Consider the following 7,330-nt stretch of genomic DNA (forward strand, 5'->3'; position numbering starts at 1 on the left):
ATCGCAATTTAATCATGAATCTATTGTCATAAATGAGTCCGAAATATCAATCAATAGTCATGCTCAAAACCGCATTCCTATTGTTATAAAAAATAATTGTACCCCCCATTCATGATGACAATTCCAATGTGGTCATTATGATGCTCAGAATTACACTTATATTCTCAGAATCATGAACATTTATTAAAACAGCAGTGTGCTCAAAATGCTCATTTAACAATTGCAACATGTACACAATCGATTCGAAGATTCTAATCAAAGTAAGTCCTATGTATCGTGGTGTTTTCATGCTTATCCATTATTGCGCGCCCCCCCAAAAAAATATACAAAAGTCTATTTTTATAATGTTTGCATGGTGTACAGTCTGGAAATTACCCCAAGGGCAAATTTCAAGCTTGGTGCGTGTCGGGAAGTACGCTAAACATTTTGAACAGACACACACATTCACAACTTTGCCTTTGATGTATATGCAGATTAGTAATAAATTGTTAATTTAATTACTTTCATGTTGACGGATTGGAAATAGGAATAGCACTGTCTCACCACGGGGCTTATCGCGTGGTATCTGGGCACTTTATTTGAAACGTAAACCCCACAGTGTGTGAGTACAATTCCTCGCAAGTTGCGTCCACAGAGACAGACAGACAATGACGTTTCTAGGTAAGAAATGAATCTACGTGTCGAGGAGAGACGAGAGAGCCAAGAGGTCACCTCGGGAGACGGGGCGGCTTGGCAACCTTAGTCACGTGACTGAAGGAGTGTGGGCGTGCCGTGCGTGTGTGTGTACCGTGTGTGTGTACTGTGCGTGTGTGTGTGTACTGCGCGTGTGTACTGTGCCTGTGTGTGTACCGTGTGTGTACCGTGTGTGTGTGTGTGTACCGTGCGTGTGTGTGTGGGGGAGCGGTAGTGTAGCGGTTAGCGCGCTGCGCTATGAACCTGGCGAACCGGGTTCGATTCCCGCTCACGGCCAACACCAGTGACGATTATCTGAACCGGTCCCAGGCCTTCCCTAGGTCGACTCAGCCTCAAATGAGTACCTGGTGCGGTGGATAAAAACATTGCCACTGGGGAGACAAATGCGGTCGGGCGTGGTTGCTGGCCACCCATCCCCTCGTGTACCGTTCCGGCCTTCTCGCTAACAGCACTTGCCCCTACAGTCTGTCAAGGCTATATGGGGGATCTTTGTCTTTGTGTGCGTGTGTACTGTGTGTGTGTACTGTGCATGTGTGTGTATTGTGTGTGTGTGTACCGTGTGTGTGTACACTGTGTGTGTGTACCGTGTGTGTGTGTAGTCTAGCGGTTAGTGCGCTGCTCTACAAACATGACGACCCGAGTTTGATTCCCGCTCACAGCCAACACCCAGTGACGATTCTTTAGGATATGTTCAAACGAATGGTTGTTTGGGTTGCGTTGTGTTCATTAAAGTTACTTGCAATTCAAATACAGGTGTGTTGTTGGTGGTTGTGATGCCAGACGATAACATTGCGAGGAGCAATGCCTGAATCCTTACCCTTGGGGTTCCTCTAGAAATGGCAAAAAGCCACTGAAAGTGGCCACGTGGAGGAGAGGCTGCTACTCTGTACAGAGCTGGACCGGTACCGCCTGGATCTCTGTGGCATGCAGGAGATCCAGTGGACTGGCTCTAGCTCCAATCATCATGAGGGGTGCAGAGTCCTCCACTCGGGGCAGGAGACTGCCAAACAACAAGGAGTGGCTCTTATTCTGAAATAAGAATGAAGGCGGCGTGGGAAGCTGGCGGCGAGGTGTGGGAAGCTGTAAGCCCCAGGCTACTTTGGGCTCGCCTCCCCATCAACAGGAGGCAGAGAATGGTGGTGGTGGTGGCTGCTTACGCCCCCACCGAAGATGAACATCAGTGGAGGAATGCAGGCATGCCCGTGGATTCAGATTCCTTCTATGACCTCCTGTCACAGGTGTTAGCTAAAAGTGGCCCCTCGGGATAGAGTCATCCTGTTGGGTGACTTCAATGCCCGAGTTGGTCATGATGCTGGCACCTGGTCTGGAGCGATTGGAACAACTCAATAACAACGATAGGAGGCTGTTAGACTTCTGTGCAGCCTGTGGGCTTGTCATTGCCAACACGCTGTTCTGGCATCTGTGCATCCAGACAACATCATGGATTCACGCCGGGTCCAAGCAAGAACATCCGCTGGACTATATAGCAGTGGACCAGCGAATGCACGCCCATGTCCTTGACACCAGAACCTACAGTGCTGCTGACCTCACTGACCATTAGCTTTTCATATGTAAGATCTGTGGGCTGGGTAAATCTGTGAGCAGGAGCGAGAGATAATTAAACTCCCAAGCATTCACTACGTTATAAACAACATTTTCACTCATAAGTCGCTTGCCTAATTGCCTCAGCAACTCGGTGTTTCGTATCGAATCTCATCTCAAACAATCGAAGGGCGCCCCTAAGTGGCAGCTGCCCCTGTGTGGCACAAGGTGGCCCTCCACCGGCCAGCACCTGGTATAATTCTCTCGGTAGGGAGCGATCATTGACGCGTCATCTACGTTGTGGAGTTTCCGGATAATGTTTTGGAATTACCACAATTTTGACCGTGACACCAACATGCAATGACCTGTGCGTTGTGAGTGACACAATACTCTGTTTGACATCCGCCGTGAAGAAGAACAGCGCATATTGTAGTGAATGTTACTGGGGTGGCCAGGTGTGCCTGTCGGATTTGAACTTTGAATCTCTGCAACAAATAGAGAATGCGCTACCATATTCCTGGTTCTTTCGGTAAAGTCACGTAGATAGAAAACAAAAAATAAATAAAATAAAAGATTTAAAAATGATAAAATGTAATACAAATAACAAATAAAAAAATAAATTTAAAAATAATAATTAAAAGATGCCATGGGTCGACTGACTCAGATGACTGGCCAATGCACCGCCTTTGCGCTCCACTACACACTGTGTGTGTGTATGTACGTACACTGTGTGTACGTACATACACATACACTGTGTACACACACACAGTGTGTACACACACACAAGGTATTCACACTCCCCCAACCCCGTCCACCGCGCTCTTGAGCGTGACGTCACCTCCGCTTGGGTCACTTCCGATATCAATCCAGTGGCAATCCTTATTTGGGCAAAGGTACGCCCAGTAACTGGCGGTTCATTAACATAATGTATTTGTTGAAGCCGTCGAGTGTTTATTGCGACGGGTTCAGCAGCCACGCCCCCATCCCTCGACATATGGCCCGGACTCATTAACATAATTTATTCAATTTTTGATTTAAAGCTTTCGTGACTGCAGTAATTCATATTCTTAGTTTTTTCGGTAAAGTCACGTTGAAGAGAAACAACAAAATAACAAAATATATATAAAATATATATAAAACAATAATATATATTTTGTTATTTTGTTGTTTCTCTTCAACGTGACTTTACCGAAAAAACTAAGAATATAATTTATTCAGTTACAGAGCTGCTCATTGTGGGAGGGGCGTGTTTCTTACCCCAGAAGTGACGTCATGTTACCTGCTTACCCGCGTGACGTCGCAAAGTAACAGGAGGCTGCCGATCCACGCTTGCACTGAAGTCCGAGGTGAGAAATTCTCAAGGTGGTCGTGGTTGTTGTTGTTTACCAAGGTAGAGCCTCTCTCTCGTAGGGATGTCAGTTGAGTACCAGCGAGCATGGGAATCGATGTCCAGGTTGGAACTTTACAACGCGGGGCCTAGCCACGCGGGGCCTTGCCTCCTGCCCTCGCCTGATTGCATTCACTTTAATTATCTCGCTTAAGTTTAATTTGTCTTCACCCGGCTCGCCACTTTGTAACTTTGTTTTATTGTAAATATTCACGCAGTTTTTATTTTCTTTTGTTAGCAGGCCAAGCCCGCTTGAGCTGCTATACCGCTCTTATCAGAAGCGACCTGCCCACAACAACACAAGGTGAGGCTTTGTCAACGTGTGTGAATGTTTTGACATAAAACTTTGGTGACTGTAGGAATTAATATTCTTGGTTCTTTCGGTAAAGTCACGTAGATAGAAAATAAAATTAAAATAACAAAAATAAATTGTAAATAAAGCAAAAAAAACACGTCGTTTTGATCGCAACACAAGTGGTCTTTATTTAATGTAATTGTATTATCTGTTATTGTTATTTTCTATCTACGTAACTTTACCGAAAGAAACAAGAATACGTGTGTCAATGTCTATCGGTCAAAGACGCTAAACGGAGTGACGCGCAAACTCCAAATATACAGCAGGCGTCAGGGTCGGGATCGAACCCACGACTTCCTGTATACCAGGTGAGGTAGTTAACATCTCACCACGGAGAGAGACACGCAAACTCCAGTTAGCCTCGGCTGTGTTCGTTGATCCTCAATTAATTACTTGGTGGAGTGAGGAAGCATTCATGCCAAGCAGATGAAGGTGGCCAGGCATGATTCTAGACACGCCGCCGCCTGTTTACCCAGTGACAGTGTACAGTTTGTGTTTGCAGTAACGTCTATTAACTCTGTTGAACACGGACGTTATAGCACAACAATATTTTACTTTTGTTTTCCTCTGGAACTCTTTATAAGAATGGAAACTGGAGGTGAACACAGCACACACATTCAGCTGAAGTCGGAATTGTTCATCCCAGCATTTAAGGACATCTGAGCCTGGATTCACACCTCTAAGTTGCGATTGAACATTAATTTATGCATAACACAAATGGTATTGTTTTCAACACCCTTTGCTATGTCAGCTGAATTTAGCTCTCATAAATATTCCTTTAGTAGCCAGACAGCCGAAATTGTGTGCTCGGAGTTTTGGGTGAACATTCATTTTGAAGATACGAGGGCTTCCAGGCATGTTTATGACCATTTGCCCTCTCATTGTGGGACATAACAGCCCTGTGATGAATTCGGGAAACTTTTTCACTGCATCATGAATATATGAATAAGTATAGACGTGTAAGTCACATGTGACTATATATGCATTCCTCTGTGCCTCGATACTGACGTGTAGATGGTGTGGATATTATTTTTTTCTGTCTGCAGCTGACGCTTCCTCTGACGCTTCCTCCGCAGAATTGGTCTGATGGAGCAAATGCACTCAGCGCAGCTCGGTATGACAAGTCAACAATGCGACCAGCGTGCATACAGCACGGATCGGACTGGAAATTTGACACAGCACCAGAGAACTCGCACAGAAGAGAAACCCTTCAAGTGCAGTGTGTGTGACAAGGCATTTGCACAGTCATCTGTTCTTAAAATACACCAGAGAACACACACGGGATAGAAACCCTTCAAGTGCAGTGTGTGTGGGAAGGCATTTGTGCAGTCATCTGCTCTTGTAGCACACCAGAGAACTCACACGGGAGAGAAACCCTTCAAGTGCAGTGTGTGTGGGATGGCATTTGCACAGTCAGCTGCTCTTATAGTACACCAGAGAACACACACGGGAGAGAAACCCTTCAAGTGCAGTGTGTGTGGGAAGGCATTTGCGCAGTCATCTGCTCTTGTAGCACACCAGAGAACTCACATGGGAGAGAAACCCTTCAAGTGCAGTGTGTGTGGGAAGGCATTTGCACAGTCAGCTGCTCTTATAGTACACCAGAGAACACACACGGGAGAGAAACCCTTCAAGTGTACTCTGTGCAGGCAAATGTTTGCACATTCATCAAACCTTCAAGTACACCAGAGAACACAGAAGCATCAGAAGATCCACAAGGAGTGGAGTCTTAAATCAGCTTGTGAAAGTCAAAGTGCCGCAATGAGCCCATCCCTCATGAAACAAGAACCGGAGGAAAATCCCAGCTTTGACACTTAAAGGTATCGAGGTGAAATGTGAAGAGGTGATGGTGAAGAGGTGATGGTGAAGAGCGAAGAAGTGAAGGTAAAATGTGAAGATGAAGATTCACCAAAATGAGACCTTCACATCGATGGAGGCAACGTGAAGCAGGAGGAGAATTCTGACTGAGACAGAGCGAGGCAACTCCCAGCAGTTTGTGGAGGTGTGGGTGGACTTCCTAGACAATACAAAGTTAAATGGAGACCCGGTAGATGTGTAAGCCAGAGACGATGTCGTTACAATAGATGCACCTTTGTCACAGGCCTTTAACGAAAAGAATGCGACGTTGAACACTCAGGTCCTAGGTTCATCCTGCAGAGTAAGAGCGAGCGGATAGTCTTTGTGGACCTGTGGGTTGGGGAGATCTCTGACCAGGAGCGAGAGCCAATAAGCTCCAAAGCATTCACTATGTTATAATAATTGCTTTTACACGGTGCTTGCTTAATCGCCTCGGCAACTCGGAGTTTTGTATCTCGTCTGAAACACTCGAAGAGCATCCCCAAGTAGCAGCTGCCCCTGTGTGGCACAGGGTGGGGCCCTGCACCGGCCTGCATTTATTATTTTTTTCCGCCTGAGGACGACCGCTTGTGTTACGATCGAAACGTTCTGATCTATTATTATTTTGTCTACCTATGTGACTTTACTGAAAGAACCAAAGAGTATGTGAACAAGAGGCTGTCAGTAGGGGGCGATGATTGATGTTTCATCTCAGTTATGTAATTTGTTGCTAATGTTTAGAATTCGCCAGCATGCAATGGCCTACTCGTTTTGAATGACACAACAGTATGTTTTACATCCACTGTTAAGCAGACGCTGCATATTTTTTGTTTAAATAGCTTCTTAATCAGATGTTATCTGATGCAGGACATTTCACTGCAGTAATTAAATTTTGTTAAAATGCCTGTCAATTATTCAGAATGAACGCTTGTCTTATTTTGTGTGTACATGCATCATTTCATTTATAAGGGTCAAACATTGAATAAGTTACGTTAGGACAAAGTGTGTGTGTGTGTTTTGGAAGTAACCTGTACAGAGAACTCAGGTGAGACCCGTTCTTGTGATACAGGTCATGAAGCATCTGGAGCAACTCATTGTCTTTGACATAGGAAGCACACTCGGATCATTCATCAGTTACAAGGCATACCGCTTAAAAGTTACACGTATAGGAGGAGGTACATTCTCTACAACACGAATTATAATTTTGTTTTACGTGTTGACGTAGATTTTGTCGAACTAGGACTAGAAATGCTCCTTGCTGATTCACGTCTGGATGTTCACAACCAATGGTTGAAGCAAGCCTGACCGCCTGCCCCGCCCCTCACAACCATTTGCGGCCTTGGGCCAGGAAAGTCATGAAAAAAATTGCACACGAACAACGCCTCCACGCAAGCTCCCGATGCTCCGTCTTGAAGTCTGAAAATGAAACAACTTTTAATTGTATTATGTCTTGAATTGTATAATTGTATTTCTTCATTAAAAGCTTATTCATTGAAAACGATATTTCGTGTGAAATT

General features: G+C 45.1%; 1 long non-coding RNA gene across 1 annotated transcript; it reads left to right on the top strand.

Annotated features, from left to right (window-relative positions):
• Window positions 1-3,508: 3,508 nt before the first annotated feature.
• Window positions 3,509-7,314, top strand: LOC142915791 (uncharacterized). The gene is made up of 3 exons (XR_012936100.1): window positions 3,509-3,581; window positions 3,861-3,926; window positions 5,054-7,314. It is a non-coding gene; the product is annotated as an uncharacterized LOC142915791 (long non-coding RNA).
• Window positions 7,315-7,330: the final 16 nt, after the last annotated feature.

This window comes from Petromyzon marinus, unplaced genomic scaffold, assembly GCF_048934315.1.
Source record: "Petromyzon marinus isolate PM22_M1 ecotype Great Lakes invasive population unplaced genomic scaffold, UKy_Petmar_22M1.pri1.0 PM_G_Scaffold_35, whole genome shotgun sequence".
Taxonomy (NCBI): domain Eukaryota; kingdom Metazoa; phylum Chordata; class Hyperoartia; order Petromyzontiformes; family Petromyzontidae; genus Petromyzon; species Petromyzon marinus.